Raw genomic sequence first — 12,045 nt, forward strand, 5'->3', positions numbered from 1 at the left:
TAATTCATCCATCATTCATAATTTACCCCAGGGGTTTTTTTAAACATCTTAATTCATCCATCATTCATAGTTTACCCCAGGGAGTTTCATAAACATCTTAATTTATCCATCATTCATAGTTTACCGCAAGGGGTTTCTTAAACATCTTAATTTATCCATCATTCATAATTTACCCCAGGGGGTTTCTTAAACATCTTAATTTATTCATTTTTATTAGTTTGACAGCAGTGTCCATTTTATCCCTGCCTACTTGCTGTAGTACTTGGCTAGAGCAGCAGGTGGCATGTCAGTCATAGTCGTAAATGACTGTCGTTGTGATCTTACTTTTAGTATTGTTATACCAGCGGGTGATAGCTAACATGTTAGAAATACAATATATTTAAAATTTAGAGCAGCATTACATGAATGGTGAAACAATAATTACTTGTTTGTTGTAAAGTGCAAAGTTACACTATAGGTTATCTGTGCTCAGCCCACAGCGGGTATTGAAACCTGATTATTGTCCTTATAAGTCCATGACTAACCGCTGAGCCATGAGAGGTAAAACTTTAATTAATTAAGCAGACACATAATTTACAGCGGTTAATCATCATAGAAGTGGTACTGTTTCGTTGTACATAATAAATCGCAAACGCAAACGCAAACTAACGTGGCAGGGGTTTAGTTTAGAGAGAGAGAAATCAGAAGAGTTCTCTCTCCAACTGGGGTGTTCAGGAACGCTGTAGTTCCTCTTCGTCCCCTTACATGAGAAATTTTTAAAATATCCGTGGAATTTTTACTTTATTTCTTTTTAATATTACAAAAAATCGCCTGTCACGAGTTTCCTTTTAAGCACAAAGCGACACAGTAGAGGGCTATCTGTGCTGTGCCCACAGCACGTATGTGGCGCCACTTTGTAACACTTACCGCCGATGAAACGTCAATTTCTGAAAACAAACACCAGATAAGAGAAGTGTAACAAGTCAATATCCGTATTAAACAATTCAAATAAACAGAGAATGCAAACTGACGAACGACTTGGCCTTACCAGTTTAAACCAGCGTTAAAACCACGTGCGTCAGTCTAATGGTGCGATGAAAAACATTTCTAGGTTTGAAGATTTGTAAGAGTTACTAATTACTACAAAGAATATTTCAAGGAATTACAAACGAATGTCTCATAGTATTTTCTGTGATTCTTCAAATGAACTCTACATTGCAAACCATAATTCCCGGTCAATAGGAACGTCAAGACAGTTCAGAGAACTGTATGTCAGAACGCATGATTTTTGCCATATTCAGTGCCAACTTTCGTGTAAAATCGGTAGTGTAATACTTTGTAATCACCAGTCTGTCCTTAAACGGAAGAAACGTACGCATGTTATTGTTTTTGTGTAAAAGATTAGGGCAGTGTTGCAGGACAGAAACAAGTTATTGATAATGTAATTAAAATACATTTATACAGTTCAACACAGTGATAAGGCTTATTAAAAGCACTTGTTGATAGGCCTAGTGACAGAAACATAAAGTAATTAACGTCAATATCTATTATAATTTTAACGAGTATAAAAATATTGCATTTGGTTTGAAGTTTCGCACAAAGCTACACATGGGCTATCTGTGCCAGCCGTCCATAATTCAGCAGTGTAAGGCTTAGAGGGAAGGCAGCTAGTCGTCACCACCCACCGTCAACTCTTGGGCTACTCTTCTACCAACGAACAGTGTGATTGGCCGTCACATGTAACGCCCCACGGCTGAAAGAGCGAACATGTTTGGTGTGACGGGGATTCGAACCTGCGACCCTCGGATTACGAGTCGAGTGCCTTAACCAACTGGCCATGCCGGGCCCCAATATTACGTAATTGTTTATCTTTCTATCAACAACGTTGACTTTGTTTCTTGAAGTGAGTATTTTTGTTTTCTCGAGTATTTGTATAGAAACGCGAACTTTTATAAGATAATGCTTCAAAGTGTTTGTCGTAAAGCGCAAAGCTACACGATGGGCTGTGTTTGTCCACAGCAGGCATGGAAAACTAATTTTTTGCGTTATGAGCCCCAATACTTAGGTGGTAAAATTAACCAAATGTATTCTGGTAACGTTTTCTATATAGATATATGTGTGTGTTGTCTTATAGCAAAGCCACATGGGGCTATCTGCTGAGCCAACCGAGGGGAATCGAACCCCTGATTTTAGCGTTCTAAATCCGTAGATATATCGCTGTACTATAGATGGATATTTTGTATTTAAGTGGCGACCGAAATGTGTTGTTTAGTGGAAGTATCCGAATTATTGGTTCATATATATACACAGGGCCGGATTAAGACCTTTATAGGCCTTAAACATTGAAAAGGCTGTAGTGCTCCACGTATATGTAATTTAGAATAAAAACAACTTCATAAATTTTATACTGACCAATGCAGACCTCGTTTATGTGAGGATAAGGAATAAAAACAGAGAACGTTTTTGTATTTCGTGCCAAACCACATAAGGGCTATCAACGCTAACCGTCCCTAATTTAGCAACTCTTGGGCTACTCTTTTACCAACGAATAGTGGAATTGACCGAACATTAAAACGCCCCCACGGCTTAAAGGGTGAGCATGTTTGGTGTGACGGGGAGAGAATAAAATTCTCTCAAAAACTTTTTTCTTTCTTTGAAATATCAAATTATTTGTAAAAAATAATTTTTTTTTTTTTTGTGTACTTGCTTTGCTGATGCCCTAAGCATGGGTTTAGTCTGCCTGTTAAGTAATCCAGGACTGGAGATCATAACACTGCACAACAAAGTTTTTGCTTCTTGAACACTGTTAGGTGTTCCTTATAGAATTTTGGCTGCTGATCACGAAAATTACATCCAAATTTGCCCATCACGTGCCGTTTCATCGAAATCTTCAGTTTTGTCATGTTTTTCTTATATTTGTGTCCAAAAAATGTTCGTTTCTGTAAGTGACCTATGAACAATGTTTTGTATAGTCTGGGCATGTCCAGGCATGAAATCAGGCTAGGCTGAAAGCTGTTCTGAGGAAGTATGCAGCCCGGGCATGCCTGGGCAGGCCGGAATCAGCTAGACACTGTCTCAGCAGGCTATAAAAGTGGCTTGCATACGCATATGCTGCTAATTGGATTAATAATAGACCTTATAGTGTGTACGTATTGTTTCAGTATATACCATTGCCTCAGTAGCACTGTAACAAGTAAGTTAGATGTTATAGATGTTTTACAGAACGATTGGTATCGGTCAATACGTCTCGTCAATGTCATAACAGCCGCGATACATTCTGCTATATTTGTGGCGAGTATATGCGTATTCATCAGAAACGCTCAATGATTTATCTTCTAAAGAAAGCATATTATCTGTACTTCGGCTGTAAAACTGGTGATCAAGACCAGGAATGGGCGCCTCATATTTGTTGTGCGACATATGTTGTCTGTCTGAGAGCTTGGCTCAGAGGCACTGGAGAGACAGTGCCGTTTGCTGTCCCGATGATATGGCGAGAACGGAAAGACCATGTGACGGACTGTTACTTCTGTTTGACTAATGTGTCTGGTTTCTCTGCCAAAAACAAGAAGTCAATTGAATACCCTAATCTGCCTTCAGCAATGAGACGCGTGCCACATGACGACGGTCTTTCAATTCCGAAACCACCAAAGGAATGGACCTTAGACGAACCAGATGAAGAAACTGCAGGGACATTGATCCGGATTTTGAATCGTGCTCCTCAGGTGATCCACATCTCATAACACAGTCAGAATTAAACGATCTGGTCAGAGATTTGGGTCTGTCAAAAGCGAAAGCCGAATTGCTGGGTTCGAGACTGCAGGAATGGTGTTTGCTGTCACCAGGTGCGAAAATTTATGTTTTTCGAAGCCGCCAAGATGATATAACCAAATTCATTGCACAACTTGACAGCTCTGTTTCTGTGTTAACATCGAAGGATTGTTCTCTGCTTTGGGTTGTGACCATGACCCGCAAGAGTGGCGTCTCTTTATTGATTCATCAATGTTAAGCCTCAAAGCTGTTCTGTTACACAATGACAACGTTCATCCTTCAATACCTGTTGGCTATGCAGCACACATGAAAGAAACCTACGAGAACATGGAAATGTTGCTGAAACACATCCAGTACAGCAAGTACAACTGGAATATCTGTGGAGATCTGAAAGTCGTTGCTCTGTTACTGGGACTGCAGCTCGGCTATACAAAGCACTGTTGTTTCATCTGTGAATGGGACAGTCGTGCCAAAGAGTCACATTATTCCAGACAGAGCTGGCCACTTCGTAAAATGTGGCGCATGAACCGCTTGTCGACCCGGTGTAACGATCTCAAACTATCCCCTTCAAATGTTACCCCCCGGTAATTTTAATTCGTTTTCATATTACCGGGGGGTAGGGCAAAATCTATTTCAGGTTACCCCCGAGGGTAGTCTGAAATCGATATCATCTTACCCCCCTTTATTTCAAACTACCCCATTCCCGATAGACTCGTTTTAATGGTTTGTTAAGATACTAGACGTTCTTATCGCACTCAGTGTGTGTAAGTGAAATCAACACATTAATAATAATGTAAAAATTCGAATATTTATCATGTTCTATACCTCATGCTATCAATCACTCATTTTTATTTCAGTGCGCATAAAGAAATATAAAAAAAAATGTATAAATTACAATATATTGAATGAAGACAGTATGTAGACCTTGTGGTCTGGCGAGGACGAGCCCTTAAAATACCTTTTATCTTATGTAAATCATCAATTTTAATAAAAGAAATAATAGGCCTTTTGCCTATTATCATATACTTAGGTACGTACTTGGCACGCACTACAAATATTAAAAGTAATCATTATGTTTGTCATTTTGGCGTTAGAAGAGGGGGTAATTTGAAATCAAGGAGGGTAATTTAAAATCGATTTCATGTTGCTCCCCCGATATTCTGAAACGATTTCATATTACTGGGGGGTAACTTGAAAACAGGGGGTAGTTTGAAATCATTACACCGGCAAAGATTTTTTTGCCTCCTCTTCACATAAAATTGGGACTTATGAAGAGTTTCGTGAAAGCAATGAACAAAGAAGGTGAAGGTTTTCGTTATTTAAGACAGATGTTCCCAAGAATAACTGAGGCCAAGATCAAAGAGGGCATTTTTATTGACCCTCAGATCAGACATGTTATGAGTGACAAGCGGTTCGAAGGTCTGTTAGTTGGGCCGGAAAAGGTTACCTGGAAAGCCTTTAAAGACGATGTTGACATTCTTGGCAATTACAGAGCCCCACATTACATTCAGCTGGTAGACAAACTTCTCAAAGTATACAAAACAATGAAGTGCAACATGTCACTCAAGATTCATTTCCTCCACTCGCACTTGGACTTCTTCCTCGCAAATCTCGGTGCTGTCAGTGACGAATACGATGAAAGGTTTCACCAGGACATTGCTACAATGGAAAAACGATATCAGGGCAACTGGAATCCGTCAATGCTTGCTGACTACTGTTGGACACTGCAACGTGATGCACTGGACATTGAATACAAACGAAAATCATGAGCAAAACACTTTTAATTATGTTGAACTTAATAGCGTATTAGAAACATAAACGCAATTAAATACGTTATTGCCGGTAAACAGTTAACTGTCTATTTCTCAGAGTTCCTACGTGATGAAGCAAAACCAAAACTATATTTGTGCATACCCACCAGGTACCTGTCACAATCAGTGAAAACTTTTCAGGAAGCAAAACTTTTCAAAAAAATTGTTGTGCAGTGTTGTTTGTTGTTGTGCAGTGTTGTTTGTTGTTGTGCAGTGTTGTTTATTGTTGTGTAATGTTGTTTATTGTTGTGCAGTGTTGTTTGTTGTTGTGCAGTGTTGTTTGTTGTTGTGCAGTGTTGTTTATTGTTGTGCAGTGTTGTTTGTTGTTGTGCAGTGTTGTTTATTGTTGTGCAGTGTTGTTTGTTGTTGTGCAGTGTTGTTTGTTGTTGTGCAATGTTGTTTATTGTTGTGCAGTGTTGTTTGTTGTTGTGCAGTGTTGTTTATTGTTGTGCAGTGTTGTTTGTTGTTGTGCAGTGTTGTTTGTTGTTATGCAGTGTTGTTTGTTGTTGTGCAGTGTTGTTTGTTGTTGTGCAGTGTTGTTTATTGTAGTGCAGTGCTGTTTGTTGTTGTGCAGTGTTGTTTATTGTTGTGCAGTGTTGTTTGTTGTTGTGCAGTGTTGTTTATTGTTGTGCAGTGTTGTTTGTTGTTATGCAGTGTTGTTTATTGTTGTGCAGTGTTGTTTGTAGGTGATGAAACGTTGAACTTAAACGTTTTTACACTTTGTCACGTGCGCTTAAAGAAACGTTACATAGTCAGTAGACTGTCTCTACTGATTTGGGCCCTACATGGCCAGGTGGTTAGGTCGCTTGACTTGTAATCTGAGAAATGGGGTTCGAATCTCCGTCACACCAAACATGCTCGCCTTTTCAGCCGTGGAAGCGTTATAATGTAACAGTCAGTCCCAATATTCGTTGGTAAAAGAATAGCCCAAGAGTTGGCGGTGGGTGGAGATGACTAGCTGCCTTCCCTCTAGTCTTATACTGCTATATTAGGGATGGCTAGCGCAGATAGCCCTCGTGTAGCTTTGCGCGAAATTCAAACTAAACCAAACTAGTCCTCTCCTAGCGTTAAAATTTTGGACTTGTAACGTTAGAAGTTTCGAGTTGACTCCTACAGTTTAAGTTAAATTCAAAAACAGACAAAACAGAGAAAATAAATTATTTTAACAAGTTGTTTAGATGTTGATTTCTCCCTTTTTACTCATGCCTTCAATCACCTCAAACAAGAAAACTTGGAACTTGCCATCGATCGAGCAGTTCTGGTCGAATAGAGATCGTAATTTCTCTATTATTATATATTATTCTCGTTAGTTTAGTTTCTAGTTTCGTGTTTCCGACTTTTAATACAGTTATAATCTTGTTAACTATGTTGTTTTTTGTTCATAAGTTGCTGTTATAGCAGCTAAAAACAAAATTCTTTATCTGCTTTTCGTTTGTAAAATTAATGTTTCTAACGTATCAAATAGGCTCGAACTTCGACATCTTGTTAAACACTCACACCTATATTATATTTAGCTATGGCGACTCTTCAATTGAAACAGCCAGCAGATGATACTGACTGGTCAGTTATAAATTAGGGATTCTGCTTGAACTTTAGAGGACTCTCACTTGGCTGTTCAGTAAATGTGTGATATACAGAAACGTTCACGATAAAATGTTCAAAGATTACTCATTTTAAACAGACTTAGATATAATATGCGTAGTGCGTAATAAGGAAACAAGCATTGTAACAACAATCAATTAGATGTTTTTTTTTTCACCAAGGTAATATGCACAAAGCTAACCTAGATGGCGCTAGCCACGAAAACGTTCTACAATTTCATTGAATTAGAATACCACCCACAAAGCGCTGTAATAACTTATCGCACACGTATTTTGTTGCTGTTATTCGAACAATTTCGGATGTTTCAAACAGTGTCTCTTTTGATATGTATGAACATACCTCTGTTTAAAGTTTTTGTTTGTTAATATGTTTCAGGCACTATGTAAGTAGCGTAAACACTCTTAAAATAAGATAATTAAATGGGAAAATAACTCGCTTTCGAACGGATTACCGCGCCCCCTAACGACACACCGGCATGCCAACGATTTTACGACTTATTTCAGAGTCACATTAGTAAATTTTTGTTAGTTTTATTTAAAAAGGTTTTAATATAATCTCTTAGAAGAAATATATTCTTAATCAAACACAACAAATTTACTTAAATTCCACTTCTTTGTGAGTTTAGAGAACCAGACGTAATCTTGTGGCTAGCGGGTAGAAGATTTTTGGCTCGAGACGTGATACCGCTGGACACTCATAGTCAGTTATTGATTCAAAGCTCAGAATAAATTCCTTGAAATTTCTGAAATGATCGTATGGTCACTTTATCGTGTATCGAGTGTTATTTGAGGTTTAAAATTGTAGTTTATGGGTTTTGGTTTGTTTTTTGAGATCGTTCAAAGCTGCACGAGGGTTATCTGCGCAAGCCATACCTAATTTAGCAGTGTAAGACTAGAGGGAAGGCTTGCAAAGATAACCCTCGTATAGCTTTGCGCGAAATCCAAAAACCAGACCTCACCAACTAGGTCGGAGGAAAGAAGAAGTCTGAATGAACTTGACCAACTCGAGTTCGAATCCCCGTCACATCAAACATGCTCGTCCTTTTAGCCGTAGGGTCCGTTATAATGTTCGGTCAATCCCACTATTCCTTGGTAAAAGAGCCCAAGAGTTGGCCAGGTTCACTCACACTTCTCCCCTCCTTCAATGTTGTTTATGAACTTCCAAATGCTTTATAAAGGACGGCTGGTATGTGGTAGTATTGTATCTCAGGACGGCTGGTACGTGGTAACATTGTATCTCAGGACGGCTGGTACGTGGTAACATTGTATCTCAGGACGGCTGGTATGTGGTAGTATTGTATCTCAGGACGGCTGGTACGTGGTAACATTGTATCCCAGGACGGCTGGTACGTGGTAACATTGTATCTCAGGACGGCTGGTACGTGGTAGCATTGTATCTCAAGACGGCTGGTATGGAGATTAACACTTTTACCAACCTAAAAAAGAAAAAAAAACGTTTACAAAGGTCAACCTGACGATGCCTTAAGAAGGTCAAAACGTAGTTCTCTACTTTGGTAAACGTGTTAATACCCAAACCAGCCGTCCTTAAATATGTTTTTACTTCAAGTGGATTTCTCGTTATCACGAATGTGGTACCATTCTTATACTGTGGAGTCATGCATGTAGAGGGGGAATCAAGATAATAGTTTATATGGAAAGTTGAGATACTAAGTTGAGAATCACTGTGTTGTGTACCACTAACATTACGTACTACAGTTTGTGAATCACTGTGTTGTGTACCACTGACATTACGTACTACAGTTTGAGAATCACTGTGTTGTGTACCACTGACATTACGTACTACAGTTTGAGAATCAGTGTTGTGTACCACTAACATTACGTACTACAGTTTGAGAATCACTGTGTTGTGTACCACTAACATTACGTACTACAGTTTGAGAATCACTGTGTTGTGTACCACTAACATTACGTACTACAGTTTGAGAATCACTGTGTTGTGTACCACTAACATTACGTACTACAGTTTGAGAATCACTGTGTTGTGTACCACTAACATTACGTACTACAGTTTGAGAATCACTGTGTTGTGTACCACTAACATTACGTACTACAGTTTGAGAATCACTGTGTTGTGTACCACTAACATTACGTACTACAGTTTGAGAATCACTGTGTTGTGTACTAACATTACGTACTACAGTTTGAGAATCACTGTGTTGTGTACGTACTACAGTTTGAGAATCACTGTGTTGTGTACCACTAACATTACGTACTACAGTTTGAGAATCACTGTGTTGTGTACCACTAACATTACGTACCACAGTTTGAGAATCTCTGTTATGTACCACTAACATTACGTATTACAGTTTGAAAATCAGTGTTGTGTACCACTAACATTACGTACTACAGTTTGAGAATCAGTGTTGTGTACCACTAACATTACTATACTACAGTTTGAGAATCAGTGTTGTGTACCACTAACATTACGTACTACAGTTTGAGAATCAGTGTTGTGTACCACTAACATTACGTACTACAGTTTGAGAATCACTGTGTTGTGTACCACTAACATTACGTACTACAGTTTGAGAATCACTGTGTTGTGTACCACTAACATTACGTACTACAGTTTGAGAATCACTGTGTTGTGTACCACTAACATTACGTACTACAGTTTGAGAATCACTGTGTTGTGTACCACTAACATTACGTACTACAGTTTGAGAATCACTGTGTTGTGTACCACTAACATTACGTACTACAGTTTGAGAATCACTGTGTTGTGTACCACTAACATTACGTACTACAGTTTGAGAATCAGTGTTGTGTACCACTAACATTACGTACTACAGTTTGAGAATCAGTGTGTTGTGTACCACTAACATTACGTACTACAGTTTGAAAATCACTGTGTTGTGTACCACTAACGTTACGTACTACAGTTTGAGAATCACTGTGTTGTGTACCACTAACATTACGTACTACAGTTTGAGAATCACTGTGTTGTGTACCACTAACATTACGTACTACAGTTTGAGAATCAGTGTGTTGTGTACCACTAACATTACGTACTACAGTTTGAGAATCACTGTGTTGTGTACCACTAACATTACGTACTACAGTTTGAGAATCACTGTGTTGTGTACCACTAACATTACGTACTACAGTTTGAGAATCACTGTGTTGTGTACCACTAACATTACGTACTACAGTTTGAAAATCACTGTGTTGTGTACCATTAACATTACGTACTACAGTTTGAGAATCAGTGTGTTGTGTACCACTAACATTACGTACTACAGTTTGAGAATCACTGTGTTGTGTACCACTAACATTACGTACTACAGTTTGAGAATCACTGTGTTGTGTACCACTAACATTACGTACTACAGTTTGAGAATCAGTGTTGTGTACCACTAACATTACGTACTACAGTTTGAGAATCACTGTGTTGTGTACCACTAACATTACGTACTACAGTTTGAGAATCACTGTGTTGTGTACCACTAACATTACGTACTACAGTTTGAGAATCAGTGTGTTGTGTACCACTAACATTACGTACTACAGTTTGAGAATCACTGTGTTGTGTACCACTAACATTACGTACTACAGTTTGAGAATCAGTGTTGTGTACCACTAACATTACTATACTACAGTTTGAGAATCAGTGTTGTGTACCACTAACATTACTATACTACAGTTTGAGAATCAGTGTTGTGTACCACTAACATTACGTACTACAGTTTGAGAATCACTGTGTTGTGTACCACTAACATTACGTACTACAGTTTGAGAATCAGTGTTGTGTACCACTAACATTACGTACTACAGTTTGAGAATCACTGTGTTGTGTACCACTAACATTACGTACTACAGTTTGAGAATCACTGTGTTGTGTACCACTAACATTACGTACTACAGTTTGAGAATCACTGTGTTGTGTACCACTAACATTACGTACTACAGTTTGAGAATCACTGTGTTGTGTACCACTACCACATTACGTACTACAGTTTGAGAATCACTGTGTTGTGTACCACTAACATTACGTACTACAGTTTGAGAATCACTGTGTTGTGTACCACTAACATTACGTACTACAGTTTGAGAATCACTGTGTTGTGTACCACTAACATTACGTACTACAGTTTGAGAATCACTGTGTTGTGTACCACTAACATTACGTACTACAGTTTGAGAATCACTGTGTTGTGTACCACTAACATTACGTACTACAGTTTGAGAATCACTGTGTTGTGTACCACTAACATTACGTACTACAGTTTGAGAATCACTGTGTTGTGTACCACTAACATTACGTACTACAGTTTGAGAATCACTGTGTTGTGTACCACTAACATTACGTACTACAGTTTGAGAATCACTGTGTTGTGTACCACTAACATTACGTACTACAGTTTGAGAATCACTGTGTTGTGTACCACTAACATTACGTACTACAGTTTGAGAATCACTGTGTTGTGTACCTACTAAATCATTACGTTACGTACAGTTTGAGAATCACTGTGTGTGTACCACTAACATTACGTACTACAGTTTGAGAATCACTGTGTTGTGTACCACTAACATTACGTACTACAGTTTGAGAATCAGTGTTGTGTACCACTAACATTACGTACTACAGTTTGAGAATCACTGTGTTGTGTACCACTAACATTACGTACTACAGTTTGAGAATCACTGTGTTGTGTACCACTAACATTACGTACTACAGTTTGAGAATCAGTGTTGTGTACCACTAACATTACGTACTACAGTTTGAGAATCACTGTGTTGTGTACCACTAACATTACGTACTACAGTTTGAGAATCACTGTGTTGTGTACCACTAACATTACGTACTACAGTTTGAGAATCACTGTGTTGTGTACCACTAACATTACGTACTACAGTTTGAGAAT

General features: G+C 38.5%; 1 protein-coding gene across 9 annotated transcripts in view; it reads left to right on the forward strand.

The window, feature by feature from the left end:
* Nucleotides 1-12,045, forward strand: part of LOC143234521 (growth factor receptor-bound protein 10-like) — a 77,691-nt gene that overhangs the window by 13,482 nt on the left and 52,164 nt on the right. Inside the window, exon 1 of one of the 9 annotated variants that reach the window (XM_076471937.1) lies at nucleotides 1,316-1,506. The exons of 3 other annotated variants lie outside the window; for them this stretch is intronic. The gene's annotated coding sequence lies outside the window, so the exon portion shown is untranslated. Of the gene's footprint in view, nucleotides 1-1,315; nucleotides 1,507-1,754; nucleotides 1,883-7,920; nucleotides 8,570-12,045 lie in introns of those variants that run through there. 5 more of the 9 variants (XM_076471935.1, XM_076471938.1, XM_076471939.1 and 2 more) reach the window with 5 other exon arrangements.

The sequence above is a fragment of the Tachypleus tridentatus genome, chromosome 12 (assembly GCF_004210375.1).
Source record: "Tachypleus tridentatus isolate NWPU-2018 chromosome 12, ASM421037v1, whole genome shotgun sequence".
Taxonomy (NCBI): domain Eukaryota; kingdom Metazoa; phylum Arthropoda; class Merostomata; order Xiphosura; family Limulidae; genus Tachypleus; species Tachypleus tridentatus.